Source organism: Protopterus annectens, chromosome 7.part1 (genome assembly GCF_019279795.1).
Source record: "Protopterus annectens isolate FY-2018-M chromosome 7.part1, PAN1.0, whole genome shotgun sequence".
Lineage (NCBI taxonomy): Eukaryota > Metazoa > Chordata > Ceratodontiformes > Protopteridae > Protopterus > Protopterus annectens.
In genome coordinates, this window is record NC_056740.1 from 151,955,699 (window position 1) to 151,973,265 (window position 17,567).

Below are 17,567 nucleotides of genomic sequence, written 5' to 3' on the forward strand. Positions count from 1 at the left end.
AGATTTTAATAAAGAGATGAGGAGATGAGGAAATGATGAAAGATGACAGGACAATGCAGATATTCATGTAAGAAACTGTTCAGTTATAACTTTAGGGGTCTCTACTTTAGAGTTTCTGAGCTCTTCTACCTCCCCCTTAGCAACTTTGTATCTCCGTACTGAGGTATGAAAGAAGCTGTATGGCTGGCCATGTTTACTTCTTTTTTGCCACCTGGTATCATACAGATGCTTGTTGCAGTCCATTGGATCAGGCCAAGGGTAGAAGAGCAGATAAGCACCCCCAGGGGATTTTCTTATCCTTCTTTGTAGAGATACTTTATTGTAGAAGCTATAGTAATAATTCTAGTTTTTGGATGGGTATTCTGCTAGGTTTTGGATGCGTTTTCAAAAGCCTGTGGATGCTTTGAAAGTAAAGTAAGTGCCTATGTAAGAAGCAAACTGACTTTAAAGACAGGTATGACAGGTGTGTTTATTGCTTATGCCTAAATTACAATATCACATTGTGTGGCATCTGCAAGGACATTAGGTCCAAGACTATAAAAGTTAGGAGGGTCACCATGCTTGCACATTTAAATCACAAGAAACTAACATTTGCATAGTGTTCATTTGTCATTTGTCTATGGCATCTGATAGTGGTCACTCAGATGATAAACACAGGAAGTCTCACTCCAGGCTTGAGGAGTCAGTGGACACCCCAGGACATTTCTGATATATATACCATTACCAAAGTGGTGCATGTCTGGATTTGAAAGTGTCACCTACTCCTAAAGCAGAACTAATGCGGACTACTCCAAACCACCAGTTGAGAAAAACAGGGGCATTTTTTGACTTTGTTGTAAGGTTGGCGGTTAGGGTAAGCCAAACCAATTATGTCCAGTGAATGGCCTTCTTACCACATCAGCAGGAGCATTCCACTTGTACCAAACTAAGAATGCTGTAGTGCTAGATACAGTACAAGGGAAGGAAGAGGATGGTACGACCCCCCCCCCAGGTTATGACATTAATAGTGAGGATATGTTAGCCCTAGAGCCCCCACTGGATAAGCTCACCTTTGGGGATATATTAGCCTTCATAAAGGACCATTTTAATGACAAACCACTGAGGTCTTGAAATCACGAAACAGGGCTTTGACATTATGAGTCTATGACCCTTCCAATCCAGTGGCAGTTTCCATGGTACAAGGAGCACTGCTGAACATCTTCAAAACAAATTCACAGGTATCAGACTCCCAAGCTTTTGGTGGCTACTAAGAGACCAGATGGATTTTTATAGGTTACATGTGCACCATTCCTTTCTTCACACAAATCTACTAGCAGACCCAGACAGCCTCTACTTGGTAGCAACAAAGAGGCATGAATAATCGGAACCATATTCTGAAGTTCCAGGATCATATCCTCTCAAACAAATGTTGGAGCATGATATGCTAAGGGACAACTCTAAAGCCACTTTAACTCACTTTAGCCACACATCCATTCAGTTAGAGAGAGACAGCATTAAGTGTGCCTGTGATGTGGTAAATGCAGCCTACAGAGCTGTTGCCATTGGTACAATATTAAGACATTCATGGATATCCATACATCTCTTTGAGGATATAAAGGCCAAACATCACAATGCACCTCTGGATCAAGGTTTATTCACTAATCCTCAATTGTATGAGCTGCTAGATGAAGGTGACAGATATGACTTGTCACATGTTTCATCCTCCTACTCTCTCCAGATACAACAGGAATTACCCTAATAAGAATGGGCTCTTTTACAGGAAGCCAAGAAAAGGTAAACAGTTAAAAGGCAGAAAACCCTTTTACAAGAAAAAGTGTCAGGATGATAAGGCGAGACAAGGAGTCAACCCTTCATCCCCTTCTAAGGATGTAATATGTTTAACCAAACCAAAATCTCCCTTCCTATACTACAGTCCCAGCTCCCACCAACGGTGAGAGGAAGACTCTCTGGACAAGTGGAGAAATGTTATTCCTGAGAAAATGGTCCTGGACATAATTCCAAAAGGCTACTATTTGGAATTTATATCAAAACTACACAAGAAGGAAATGCAGTGAGCCATCAGATCTAGACCCCCATGTCATTCCTATTCTTTATCTCATGTTGCAACAGGGAACCATAAAAGCCGTCTTAAAAATACAAGGAGGAAAAGGCTTTTACTCAAAGCTCTTCTTGTTCTCAAGGAAAGACAGTCCATATAGATCAATTTGGGCTTGTCCAAATTAAACAAGTAACTTTCAACAAGAAAATTCAAGGTGCTGACCTTCCAAATCTTTTCTAATCTTGCTTAATCCAATGAAATTCATAGTCACAGTGGATCTAAAAGGTGTATACCTACACATCCCATTTCATTACAGGACAGAACTCAAATTCTGGACAGGCACTACCAGTTCACCTCCCTACCCTTCAGCTTAGCTACTGCTCCAAGAGTTTTTGTAAAATGTCAGGTACCAGTGGTTACCTATTGCAGGACAAAGGACATACGTATTTACCCATATCTGGATAACTGTACCTTCCAGGGAAGAGACTATGAGAGCCATTGCCTTTGCCCAGCAATGGCTGAAGAAACTGGGGATCACTCTGAGCCTACAGAAATCCAAAGGAGAACCACTGCAGAGAACTGTGCTCTTATGGGTTCTCCTGGACATACAGGTGTCAAGGATTTTTCTTCTTCAGGGCAGTGTATTGTCAATTATAGAGATTTTCGAGAAGATGATGACCTTATCTTTCGTCAAAAAACAGTAAAATCTAATTTGATCAATTTACAAAGAGCAAACATCTAGTGTATGTCCTCTCTGGTAAAGTCAGACCACAAAATGGTCTCCTTTGAAGTAAAAATGAAATCCAGAACCCCAGCAAACTCTGGAATGTTCACTAACTACACTAAGGCTAACTTCTTACTATTAAGTGGTAACCTGACAAAATTTCAAGCCATCAGAAACCTTGAAAATACTGCTGCCTAGGTGAAATTCTTCACAGAAACTCTATACAAGTATGTTAATAGCTACATAGCAGCAAGCTGTACTCACCAGGAATAAGTACAGAACGAACTCAAAAAACAAGCCACTCTGGTAAAACCCTCATCAATAGGTTCTATAACAGAAGGGAGAAAATAATGGCAAAAAATAGTTGGTGTAGCACCCAGCAGGACAAAAACACTCTCAAACTAAACAACTCAAATGAAAAATAACGTCTTCCAAAGCCAAATTTGAAGTATACCTGGCTTCTCAGGCCAAGGATGATAAGGCATTCTTTAGCCACATCCACAACCTAAAAGGCAATACAGAATCATGTGCAGAGCTTATTTTTAGTGGAGCCATCTATACTGAGCCAGAAGGTGTAGCAAACCTACTGAGACACAAATAATTTATTATTACTTATTTATTTTATATTTGTTGACTGGGATTGTCCGACTGAGCTGAAGAGCCCTTTTTCAGCGGAGGCCCAGGGAGAAATGTTCCAACATATTATACAATTTTCATTATAAATTAGCATTAAACAGCAATGTTACAGGATTATTACAAGGTATTAAGTAGCAATACAATGTTATAATATGTCATTAAGATGAGTATAGTTTTTGGGGTAAGTGGTTACAAAAACCCAGTTTTATCATGACGCAGTTACATGAAGGCAAGACAATTACAAGAGAATGTTTCTCTGAGGCAATTTGCTTAAAATATTTTAGAAGACAGTAGAAAGAGTAGTCAAGGAAGATTAGGGAGAGCCAGTGAGAAGAGTGAGTTAAGGGCAGAAAGATTAAGGTATGAGAAGTATGGGATGTTAAGGAGGGAGAGTGCAGTGGCAGGACCAGTGACTTTTAAAGTTCTCTTTGGTGGCTGTCAAATTGTTTAGGATGTGTAAGGGTCCTGATTTCTAGTGGGAGCCTATTCCAGGCAATAGTGGGGTGATAGCTGTACATGCTGTGTCCAAATTTAGACTCGGGTTTGTAGATTTGTAGTAAGTCCTGGTTAGAGCTTCAGAGAGGTCTGGAGGGAAAATAATGGGAGATGAGAGGGGATAGTCCTCCCTCCAACCTCTCCTCTGGAAATACCAACAAATATAACTGCCCCTACTATGACTAGGAACAGGTCCTCAAAGCTCTCTCTAAGGCCAAGAAAACTGCATCAATGGGCCCAGTAAATATCCCAGGATGCCTTCTATATAGCATGAAACACAACCTATCAGGCCCTCTGGAATTGCTACTTAACCACAGCCTACAAACAGGCCTAATGAATGGAGAACAGTCATCCCTCTGCACAAAGATGAGCCATCTACAGACCCTGGAAACTAAAGACCCATAAGTCTCACTAGTCTCATATGCAAAGCCATAGAAAGAATTGCCATGGAAATGATCAATAATAATATAGGAAACACCAGACACTGGATCCAACCCCATATAGTTTCACATCAAGGGCAGGTCATACCTAACTCAGTCTGGTGGACTTCTTTGAAAAAGTCACCAAAGCAATGGATGAGGGCAAATGTTCACACTGCCTATCTTGACCTGGCCAAGGCATTTGACACAATACCCCACTCGGGCATTGCTGACAAACTCAGGAGATTAGGTATAAACCCTTATGTCACCCAGCTGAAAGCCAGCTGGCTCACAGACTGGACCCCAAGGCAGTTAGACCTGGGGAGTCTACCTCTAAAAAGAGGCCAGTGGCAAGCAGAGTCCAAAAAGAAGCAGCAACCATGAATAAAAGCTGAAGTAATAAATGACTAAAACTTTTCAGAAAACAAACAACTATGGCAAAGAAAAAACAGTGTACTTTTACTGAAGAATGGTAAGCACTTTCACAGTGATATGCCATTTCATCAGACCATATAAAACCATCATTAAAACTCGCATTACATACTACATTCAAATCATCTGTAGCCAATCAGGAAAAGAGAAAAAAAAAAAAGTACAGTTGTGCACCTACCATAAATGTAGATGTTCGAGTGTATTCACTGTTGCAGTCATTACTCTTGGGTTATCCTGCTGGCAGGCTACCCTCAGTCGGCCAGAATTCCAAAGTCTAGGTATGGCGTTGGTTGCAGTCGCCTCTTCCCTGACATCAGTGTGCCAGGGGTATAAAAGATGCAGCCGACGCCATTTTATTCAGTTTTTCTTGCCCCAGATGTCAGGTGCCCCCAAATTTGGTAGGCTGAAAATTATGCCAATAAGTATGCAGGCACAAAAATAAACATTTCCTTCATCTACAAGCAAATACACCACATAGGTTGTATAGGAGAGAGAAGTACAGACAAGTCCCAGCAAAGAAAAAGGGGGATGGTGGGTGGGTAACCTGGACTGCAACAGTGAATATACTAGAACATCTACATTTATGGGAGGTACACAACTGTACTATGTTCATCGTGTTTCACTGTTGCAGTCATTACTCTTGGGTTGAATCCCAAAACTGAGGATGTGTGGCTGGGCTAAATAGGATTAGGAGATGCTATGAGGCCCTGCAGAACAGCAGTGGCAAAGCCTGCTCTGGAGTAAAGAGGTAAGTGGTAGTGTTTTGTGAAGGTGTGCACTGAACTCCAAATTGCAGCCTCTAAGATATTTTTGGTTGATACTCCTCTGAGGAAGGCTGCTGCTCTAGTGGAATGAGGCCTAATGCCCTTAGGCACTGATTTGCCATGTTGAGAATAGCAGCAATGGCCTATCCATTTAGAAATAGTCTGTTTTGAGAAGGCCTTTCCTTGTGATCCTGCAGCATATGACAGTTGCTCAGTCTTTCTGAAACCTTTAGTTCTGTCCAAGTAGAAGCGTAACTGCCTGTGCATGTCCAAAGAATGCAGAATTTTCTCACCCTTGCTCTGTGGATTTGGAAAAAAGGTAGGCAAGTGAATGGTTTGGTTGAGGGCCACACTGGACACCACATTAGGCATAAATGTAGGGTTTGTCCTCAGAGAAACCCTGTCTGGATGAAAAATGATGAAAGGTTCCACAGCCACGAGTGCTTGTAACTCCGAGACTCGCCTTGCAGAGGTTATTGCTAGGAGCAGAGCTGTTTTCCAGGACAAGAATTTTATGTCTGCAGTTGATGCTGGCTCGAAAGGAGGCAGTGTGAGTTTTTCCAAAACATAATTGAGGTCCCAGGCCGGAATTGGTGCTCTCCTTGGATGCCTAATGTTTTTGGCCCCTCTGATGTACTGCCTTATTAAAGGATGAGAAAAGATAGGTGGTTCTGTATTGTAATGGGCTGAAATGGCAGAGGCATGAATCTTAATTGATGAGAAAGAAAGGCCTTTGTTCAGCATCTCAGTTAGGTACTGTAAAATCTTAGGGACATTTGGTACACACGTGTGAATGCCTTGTTCCTGGTTCCAAGCACAGAATCTCTTCCATTTTTCTGCATACGATTTTCTGGTACTGGGCCTCCTGGCCTCCAAGATAACATCCATAACAGCCTTTGAAAGAGGAGTGCTCTGAATGGCTAAATTATCCGCCATGCTGCCAGATTTAAGGTCCTGAGTTGGCTGTGCAGGATCTGATTGTTTTGTTGGGTCAGCAAGTGAGATGTTTGAGGCAATATCCATGCTGGACCTTGAGACAAGCTCTTTAGGATTGGGTACCAGTGCTGGCATGGCCAGTCTGGTACAATCAGTATAATTTTTGGCTTCTCTTGTCTGATCTTTAGGAGTACCCTAGGAAGGAGAGGCAGTGGGGGAAAAGCATATACGGTTAGATTTTTCCAGCGGAAGGATAGGGCGTCCACTTTCCATGCTTGCTTGTGATAAATCCTTGTGCAAAATCTCTGTAATTGGCAGTTGTGAGGGGAGGCAAATACATCTATGTCTGGGCATCCCCATTTCCTTGTTATCATGTTGAAGACTTGTGGATCCAGTTTCCATTCGTGGGGATCCATGAGGTTTCTGCTTAGTTCGTCTGCCAGAGTATTTGTTTTTCCTGGCAGGAGTTGTGCTTGCAGGTGAACTTGAAAAGCCAATGCTGTCCCCCATAAGGTCATTGCTTGTCTGCAGAGGGGGTAGGAATGTGTTCCTCCCTGCTTGTTTATGTACCACATGACGGTAGTGTTGTCTGTCTTCATCAGTAACTGTCCTGGATGAAGCAGATCCTTGAAAGCTGTCAGGGCATTTTGAACAGTGAGCATCTCTTTTTGATTGATGTGAAGATGCATCTGGCTTGCAGGCCATGTGCCCTGAATACATTTTCCTGCCATATGGCCCCCCCCCCCCCCAGGCATAATCTGATGCATCCATTGTCAGTGTCTGTCTGGCTGTGGGTAAACTGAATGGCAGATTCTTGTTGTGGTGACAGGCTTCTGCCCACCATTGAAACTCCTGTTGCAGGCAGGGAATGAGTGCAATTACTGTCTCCAGGCTGTGGCAATGCTGAGTCCAAACACTTTTTAGATACCATTGTAGTTTCCTCATATGCAATCTGGCATATGGAATTAGTAGAATGCAAGATGCCATGAAACCCAAGGCCTGCAGGATTTTCCTTGCAGATAAGTGGGTTTTTGATGCCAATTTCTTGAAGTAAGTAGTCAGTTGCTTTTGTTTGTCTGGCGTGAGATAAGCCATCTGGGCAGTTGTATTTAAGCTTGCACCCAGGAATATTATCTCTTCAGAGGGCACTAGTTTTGATTTCTTTTCGTTTACTGTGTACCCTAGGCCAATTAGTAATATTTTTACAAACGCCAGATGCTTTAGAAGAATGTCTTTGTTCTCTGCTTGAATTAGGCAGTCCAAGAAGGGATATATTTGAATTCCTTTTTGTCTGCAAAACGCAATTACTGGTACCAGGCATTTTGTGAAGACCCTGGGCGCAGTAGATAAGCCAAAGAGCACTGCAGAGAATTGGTAATGCATTGAGCCAGCTATGAATCTGAGGTATCTTCTGCAAGATTGTCTGATTGGGACATGCATGTATGCCTCTTTTAGGTCCAAAGTTACAAGTCAAGCCTTTTTGCCCAGTATGAGCAGTAGCTGCTGTAGAGTCAACATCTTGAATTTTGGAACTTCCAGAAACGTATTTAGTATAGTCCAGTATTGGTCTCCAGGTTTTGTCCTTTCTGGGTACTAGGAAAAGTCTGGAGTAAAATCCTTGCCCCTGTTCTTGTTGTAGTACTTGCTGAACGGCCCTCGTGTCCATGAGGGCTGTAATTTGTTTTTGTGCCTCTGCCCATTGATTGTGTGGCAGGTCTGGCATACATTTTGACTTTGGTAAAGTGTGAAAATGGAACCTGTAGCCTTGGGACACTATGTTCAGGACCCATTTGTCTTTGGTAACCATTTGTCAATTTGATGAAAAAAGTGCTAGCTTTCCCCCTAAGGGGGCTGCCAAAAGAAAAGTGCTTGGATCTGGTAGAGGGAAGTCATTGGGACTGTTTCCTGTAAGGTTGTGATTTGTCTTCTCCGCTTTTGGAGGTAGGAGCACCCCATTGTTTAGGCCTGTATGAGCCTTGGGGCCGGGATCTGCCTCTGGGACGCCTGTGTCTGCCTCTTTGTGGTCTGTCTGACACTGGAAAGGACCGATTTTTAGAAGGACAGTTCTGCTAAACCTGGGTGGCTGTACCTGTAAGAAATCCTTGACTGTTTGCATCGATTTTGCTTTATCCTCCATTTTTTTCAACACCTCTTCTGCTTTAGTACCAAACAAAGTATCATGTTGTAATGGTGCATCTAATAGTTTTGCTTTAACATGATCAGGCAGATTCTGTTCCTTTAACCAAGCATGCCTTCTAATAACAGAACCTGTAACAGCGGCCCTGCAAGAGGCCTCCAGTGAATCATAACCGTATTGCAAAGTATGCTTTCCCACTTGTTCAGCTGCATGCAATAAATCCTGCAATTCCTTGTTCTCTGAACATTCAGTATTTGTCAACAATTTCTGTTTAAGCAGTGACATTAAATATTGCTGACATTTAAGCATATGAAACTGACAATTTAAAGCCCTTACAGCCAGGGTAGCAGAAGTGTAGACTTTTTTCCCCCCATCTGTCTAGAGCCCTAGAATCCCTATCAGAGGGGACAGGGTTTTTTGCAGTGGAAGCTTTAACCCTTTTGAGACACTGAGATATAGTTTCTGGGTCAGCAGCGCGGTTTTTATATAGGAATTTATGAGAATCCAGGACCCTGTAGTATCTGTCTGGCTTAGCAGGTGCAGGGGGTAAAGAATCAGGGGACAGGCCGGACTCTGAAAATACATAATCTACAATGTTGAGAACAGGTGGAATAGCAAGGGGTCTGTGCTGAGGAAGTAGTAGAAAGTCTCTGAGCCTTTTCTTAGATTCAGAATAATCTTGGCTCTCCCAGTGGAAATGCTCCCTCATGGTATGCAGTGTTTCCCCAAAAGAATAATCCTCAGGAGGAGAGGCTGAAGGAATGGATTCTTCAGCATCAGAATCCTCATAGGGAAGCATGGAGTAATCCTGTTCAGAAGAGGAGTCAGAGGAAATAGAAACCTGATCAGAAGAATCATACTCTGTCTCTTGCCTAGGCCTCTTATCAGGAGGGGAATGGGAGCCCCTGATCAAAGTAATTAGGTCTTCAGCCATGTTGAGCATCTGTTTTTTAGGCATGGAAGTCTGAGTAGGAGAATGCTGTACTTGTTTCTTTGTCTTTAGAGCTGCTTTAGTCTTTGTCTTTGAAGCTGAAGATGGCTCAATATATAATTGTGTAGGTCTGAAGACACCCTCAGAAGCTGATGCCTGCTCAGCGGCTCCGGACCCATCTGAGGGAATGATTTCTGAATCTCCAGTACCTTGAGTATCCAGAGGCCTAGTCGGCTCCATGTGGGAGTCGGGAGCGGCCTGTGGCTCTGAGGTAGCGGGCGCCAGGGGCTGCGAAAGCGTCTCACTGAGAACCGGCGACTGGCCTAGCAGAGGCCTCGTCGTCAGTTTTGGACCTCAGATGCCTATCCTTTTCCTTGTCCTTGCGTTTTTTGTAAACTCCGGTTGTCAGCTGGTCCGACGGCATTATATAATTAAATCTTCGGCCAAAGTAATGAAATGCAAAATCGAACCGACGCTTAATAGTGCGTTGGTTAAATCTAGCACAAAACCGACAGCTAGCAACGTTGTGATCAGGGCCTAGGCAAGGAATACAGTAAGAGTGAAAATCCTTATGAGGTATTTACTTCCCACAAGAAATACAAACCTTTTCTGACATCGGTCTGGAGCAAGAAAAAAATTTCCCCAATGCGGTACTTAGCTTTAATGAAGACGTCGGTTCTGAAATTCGGATTTGAAAATCTCAGGAGTCGGCCGACTGGCACTTGCAAACTGCTTTTGCTTCGGGCACGGCGCAGCAAGAAAGACTGAAGAAAATGGCTTCGATTGCATCTTTTATACCCCTGGCGCACTGACGTCAGGGAAGAGGCGACAGCAACCGACGCCGGACCTAGACTTTGGAATTCTAGCCGACTGAGGGTAGCCTGCCAGCAGGATAACCCAAGAGTAATGACTGCAACAGTGAAACAAGATGATCATCAAATGTAACCAATCACATTACCATTTAAAACATACACCTCCAGGTCATTCATAATTTCTTTACATTTAATGACGTAATGGACATGCCTTGAGCACTTGTTTTAAAGACACACAATTGTTTAATCCTTGCAACTTATCAGCTTGTAGATCCAAAATCCATTTCAATTCAACTTTCTTTGTTCTGTTCCTAAGATCTCTGCCTCTAACATCTTTTGTAACTAACTCTAATACAAGAAATTTAAAACTGTGATCTTTGCCAAATTTGCAAACATGTCTTGCTAGAGCATTATTCATTTTACTATTTCTAATATTATTATGTTCTAGTATTCTTTCTTTTAATAAACAATTGGTCTTGCCCACATACTATACATCACAGCAGGTACAATTAGCATAACAAACAAATTTACAACTTTTACAATCACCATAAAAATCCAGCTCCAATCTATTACCTAATATCAGATGTAATATATACAAACTTGTATTAATAAACGTACATACACTGCAACAAGGGAAAATAACTTTCTGATCTGAAATTGTAAGCCTTTGAACATGGTGCTTCCTATAACATAACTGACGTTTTAATGAAAGGTTGTTCTTAAATGAAAAACTCGGTGAGGTGCCCAACACTTTCCTCAAGTCTTCATCTAGTATCAAGAGTGGCCAATTTTTCTTAATAAAGTTACAAACTATATCTACCTCACTAGAATGTCAGAAAAATCTTAGGTTCTCGACACTGTGTAGATGAACTAACACCTTTGTTCATGTAAGCTACTGGGTTGTGAAAAATATGGCATGGCTATAGATTCATGTTCTAGCCATACATCGTGAATAGCTTTTTCTGTTTCTTCTTGAGTATAACCTCTAGCCATAAAATCTAAACTCAAATCATGAAAGGCTACTTTCAATTCTTCATTATTATAGAGCCTCATAGCTCTTAAAAATTGATTTTTAAGAACATTTATCAGAATATATCTGGGATGCTTACTCTTTTTACATAAAATGGTATTCTTTTCACAATGCTTCTTATACTGACTAATGCCAAAATAGCCAAGCTCATCTCTAATTATTTAGACATCTACAAAATCTGTACTGCCTTAAGAAAATTTAAAACGGAATTTCAAGAATGAGATTGTGCCATGTAGGAAATCAACAAATTCAGTAAGTCCCCAAGGTGCATCATTCCAAACAAAAATATTGTCCACAAAACATTTTTAGTAGATATGTTGAAAGAAGAGATTATCATGAAGAATGTATATGCTTTCCATTGTGCTAATATTAAATTAGCATAGGTATTAGCCCAAGCTGTACCCATGGCGTCCCCTAATTGCTGTAAGTAAAAATCTGAGTCAAAAACAAAGTTATTTTCAAGTATCAGTTCAAGCAAAGCACATAAAAGCTCTATTTTCTCATTCAAGAACCCATGGTGATTTAATAAATAAAACCTCTCACATTATCAATTCCTTCATCATTAAGAATAACCATAAACAAAGAAACAACATCTAAAGTCACAAAATGTAATCAGGAGTTCATTTGCAAAGTTTCAGACCAAGTAAACAAATCTTGAAAAAAGTTCTTTGCGTCTTTTAGAACAGTCTGAACGCTGTCCAACACAAGTCATAAAGTTTTCTTGAGAAAAATAGATAATGATTCAGTCAACCAGCCCCTACTAGACAGAATGGGTGTATTGGACGTCCAGACTGGCGTTTATGCATTTTTGGTAAACCATATAAATACAGGAATAACTGGATGTTCAAATGAAAAATAATTAAAAGGTTCCTGTATGATCATACCACACATTAACAAATCATGAACAAGAAATTGAACTCTATCAGACCAGTTACCTGATATTTAAGACATTGATAAGTATCATTATCATCAAGTAAAGCATGCATTTGTGGTAAACCATATAAATACAGGAATAACTGGATGTTCAAATGAAAAATAATTAAAAGGTTCCTGTATGATCATACCACACATTAACAAATCATGAACAAGAAATTGAACTCTATCAGACCAGTTACCTGATATTTAAGACATTGATAAGTATCATTATCATCAAGTAAAGCATGCATTTGTTCAACATAAAAATGACCTGCCCATGATCACTACACCTCCACCTTTATCTGTGGGTCGATTCTCACTTGTGTCATTGTCACGTAATTCTTTCACTGCTCCCATTTCACCAGCAGTTAAATTGTGGAATGATACCTTATGTCTCTTTGATAATACACTTCTGATCTCCTTCTCACAAAGGCTCTTAAAAGTTTCCAAAGAAGGTGATACTTTAGGAATAAAAGTACTCGTTTTTTAAAGACATTATAACTAGGCTCAGAATGAGGGAACATCACAAAAAGTGCGGCAATCCAAGCAAATAATTTGAGATCAGTAACGTCTACAATCTCAGGCTGTTTAGCAAGAATAAAATAAAGGCCTTGTAACAAAATTGGCCATTAGTACAGGTATAGGAAAATATATTAAAAATTACGTCATTGTGTTCCTGTCCTTGTGGACATACCTGTGTTCCTGACAGTTTGTTTCTTTTGTCTTATTCACCCTCTCCTTACATGACTTCTTGAACGGTCTTTCTTGTAACTCCTCTCTATAAGTAGAGGGGTCTGAGATGGAAAAATAGGAAGGAGGTACTGTAGATGTCAATGGTTGTGCTATAACAGAGACATCCTTATTCACTGCTTTGGAGGTCACTGAGACTCCTAAATTGGAATCCTTGGCCGGATTATCAGCATTAGCTTTTGTATATTCTACTGAAGGTACATGTGGAGCTAGGACTCTCTCGTATGGCCATGAGAAAACATGTCCCCTTTTAAAGTCTGATAAATCCTGCTGCAACTTAGAACATCATCAAGATTAGTCTTATAAATATCAGCTGTAAATCTAGATGTAATATCACTGCAGACTCCTGATTTCTTTAAATAAACATATCTCCTTAGGTTTAATCAGTAGTTTCATATAGTCATAACTCAGCTGCAAGTTCAGTGTTTGCCATTGTCTGAGCAGTTCTGGAAAGGTGTCTCCATAGGCAGGCACCATCAGTACTCTGGGATTGGTCCTGGGTCCACTTCTTTTTGTCATTTACTTCTCTGAAGTCAAGGCCAATGTCAGGGGTGGCTGACAAATTGCAGATGACTGCAGATTAAGAGCAGTCACAAAATCCTCCACTTGCACTAATGTCTAACAGGAAGGGCTGACACAAATAACTTGTGTCAGAGCCGTGGACTTAAACTAAATGCCAAAAAATGCATAATCATATCCTTCGGAAAATCATCCACCCCAGGGTAACCACCATATTGACAATACACCCATTATAGTAAACCCAGCACTAAGGGACTTGGGGGGCACAGACAATAATCAAGCCTTTGACCATCATGTATCTACAGCAGTGAGAAAATCATTCTATGTTGTATAATATACAAAAAAAGGTATGGCATCTAGGTTATCTGTCATTGTCCCACTGTATTCAGCATTCGTCAAGACCTATGACTAAGTACAATGCTCCCTTTGGTATGTACCTAACTAAACACATCCACAGAGATTCCTCACAGAGTGTCCAGGGTATAAGTAACATGCCTTATGCAAACCACCTCAAAGCCCTATCCTTGCATTCTGTCTTCTACAGGCTATTGAGGGGAGATCTATACCTGGTATACAAGACATTATTAGACCATGCCCTGATGGACCTCCTGCATATCCACAAATCAAACAGCATCAGAATTGCCCATTTTAGAGAGTTAAACCTTGCCTGTAATATAAATAAGACCTGCTGAAGAGACAAGTATGTATCCCAGAGACTAACTTTTTTCTGGAACAGGCTTTCCATCCGTGAGAAGCAGAATTCCTCCCTAACCCAATTCAAGTGCAACTTAGACAACTGGATGGGGAACAGGAAATTAAACCCTGGTTTGGCAGCTTTGTCTGTAATGAACACAGGCAGCCTGAAAATGGTTAATCTCTCAGACCCTGCTTGTAAATGTTTAATCTCACAAGTCCCTGCTTACACTTATCAAGAGTACCAGAATTTGTCAGACATATGGGATGCCATTGCTATGCTTAAAAAGACCCTAGTGGTCATTAGTCGACTAAACACCTATAAACCTATAAGAAAATATCTTCTTACCATTTGGATGAAGACATGATAGACAATATGGGCAAATGGATTATCAAACAGCCTCTGTAAAACCAAGGAAGAGGTCCAGAGCCTGGATAAGGGATAAAGGGAAGGTATTTACTGAACTGTTAGGCTATAAAGAGAATCCTATATGACTAGCTGGATTGCCATGATCTGAACTCTGCCATCACTGTAATCAGAATCACATTTATTGGCCAAGTATGCACACATACAAGGAATTTGACTCCAGATTCAGTGACTCTCCAAGTATGAATTGCATAAATATCATACATACAACTATTAAGAACAAGACAAACATACATGCAACTATTAAGAACAAGACAAAAAAGTAAATATACATATACATAGAAGGTGCAAAATGCAACTCAGTGCAAGAAATATTGAAATAAACTCTGAAAGAAACAAATATTAACAATATGTAAACAATACTAAAGAATCCCCGGAGGCTTGGTAAAAAGAATACCCCAACCTAATAAGCTGAGTTAACCATTTATGAACTTGATGGCCTGTGGAAAAAATAATGCTCTTATATCTGCTTGTTTTGGTGCATATTAATCTACAACACCTGGCTGTTGGTAATATTTCAAAAAAATGGTGGTCTGGATGTGAAGGGTTGGTGGTGATCTTCCCTGCTCTTTTCAAAACTCCAGAATAGTACAGGTCCTTTAAGGAGGGCATATATTAGCACCAGTGATATTTTCAGCAAACCTGACTATTCAATGTAACCTGTTTTTGTCATAATTAGACAGAGATCCAAACCACACCACACACACTGGTGAAGACAGTAGTCTGGCAAGCAGTTTGGAGCAGTCAAAGAAAAACAGCAGCAGTGGTAGACTGTATTCTGGATTATTTATAGAAAAATAGCAGTGAATGGATAGGAAGGAGGATAATTGTCAAAAAACATTCATGCCTTTGCAAATGCAGACAAAAAGAGTGGTCAGTGTGGGTAACCTAAGCTGCCCAGTTTACTGAAAAGATATTTCACTCTATACTTGTGCAGATAGCTTGATACAACTGTACAAAGTGAGTGGATGGGTGACCTGTGATATTCTGTGGTGAAATGTAATGGCCTTTCCCTTCAATTGCTCAAATGGTCTCTACTGTAAACTAGTACTTTAAGTGCTTGTTAAATGGGTATATGCACTGTTAAATGGGTATATGCACTGATCAAATGACTCTCAGTTATGAACTGGAGTGGCTTTTAAACTAAAGAGAGCAAATTTTGGCAGAAGAGAAGAAAAAACAAATTCCCTTACACTTTGACATATTAGTATCACGTATCTCACAATCTCAAAATGTTTATATGAATCACTACCAGAAAAAGGCAGATGGAGCTTTAGTTTCACATATTTCATCTGAATGTTGGCACCACAGAAGTGCAGCACTCACCTTCTTGTCAAGCTACAGTGATTGAATTTGATCCCAGAATACCTGTGGTAGGGCTAGAACCTATAGCCACCTCCTAGTATGAAAGTATTAAGAGCAAGTGTGCATACTGTCAAAACCTAGTGTTGTACATTCTGGTACCCCATCCCCACTGATTCTTTGGATATGAACGAGTCTGTGGTTAAACATTGAACTCCCCATTAACTGGTAGGGAATTTTCAGTGCCATGCTGCATCAGCCGGTTACCCTTTCTGCATTGTATGCTGCATATACATGGTCTCTAGCAACTCAGCAAAACATGCTTTGAAGAAAATCCATTATGGCAAAAGGCAAATATTCAATGGCCTAACTTGGTTTCACGCTACATTTGTTAAACATGGTTTAATTTTACATTGATAACAAAAATATTTGATCTCATCCATATAAACCAGAATGTGTACAAATACCAGTACATTTTCAAGCATAAATGAATACAGCAACCTATTAAGTTATGACTTGAACAGTACATTCACACACTAATAAATTCTGTTTTGTGCAATTGCTTCATGGGCATAGATAGTATTTTAACTGAAGAAACAAATGCATAGTACTCTTTTGTTTCCTAAAAGCATGTTAAGAAAAAAACAAAAACAATGAAAGCCAGTGCTATAAGAATGCAAGACATCCTGATTTTTTACAGCTCAGTTCAGTTAGGAAAACACTAGAAAGCAAGTAGGACCCAGAATGCTAATAAGTAGGGAGTAAGGGTGCAGGGCTGACTGTGATAAAGCCATATCTTTGATGTGTCCAGGTTTCTTTTACAATAGTGAGGTTCCACACAGCAAAGTTTCTGACATCAGCACTCCTCCTTATCTGGCCTTTCTGCACAGCTCTGAATTTCAAAGTCTCCCAATGTATTCTGAGGTGCATGGGAAAAGAAAGGGTTGGGAAGGAACAGAACAACTTAGCAGGAGAGTCACAAGAAGGGGGCTAACATGCAAATCATGAAAGCATGCCACTGGTTCCATGGTGTAGAAGGCTGAAAGTTCTAACTGCAGCCTCAGAAACCTAGGTTTGGTTAATAAGTTCAGTTGCAGAGGAGTCAGCCAGGCAGGTGGGAGTGAGCATCCAATATTAGCGTTCTCATCCCTGAGGGATAGCAAGGAGGGAGGCTCTCAGGCCCACTGTATAGGCAGCTCATTGAAATGGCTGGATGGCACTACAGTAGAATATGCCAACTGACAAACTTTGTATGCCTGACGAGCAGCGTGCAGCACCATAGCTGGTTCAGGATAGTGGAAGCATACACTGAACATGCAACACAGCACTGCCACATGGGAGAATGAAAGGGTTGAATGGTGGCAAGTGGCACAAACAAAAAAAGTTAATCAAATACTAACAATTCTCATGTGAATCTCACGAGAAGGGAGTAAGCAGGCAGCCAAGTCAGTTTTTTTTTGTTTTCTCATGAAATACCAGTGCTCAATCGTGTTTGCAGTTAAAGTTGACTGCAGAATACATGACAAGCTGTGGACAAGCATAAGAAGCACAACAGCACATAAAAGCATACCCAGTGGTGTACATTATTTACCACACAATGTGAATCA

At 40.7% G+C, this 17,567-nt stretch overlaps 1 protein-coding gene across 4 annotated transcripts in view; it reads right to left on the reverse strand.

Annotated features, from left to right (window-relative positions):
• GRIP2 (glutamate receptor interacting protein 2) overlaps positions 1–17,567 on the reverse strand; it is a 2,580,489-nt gene that overhangs the window by 312,127 nt on the left and 2,250,795 nt on the right. The gene's annotated exons all lie outside the window — the stretch shown is intronic.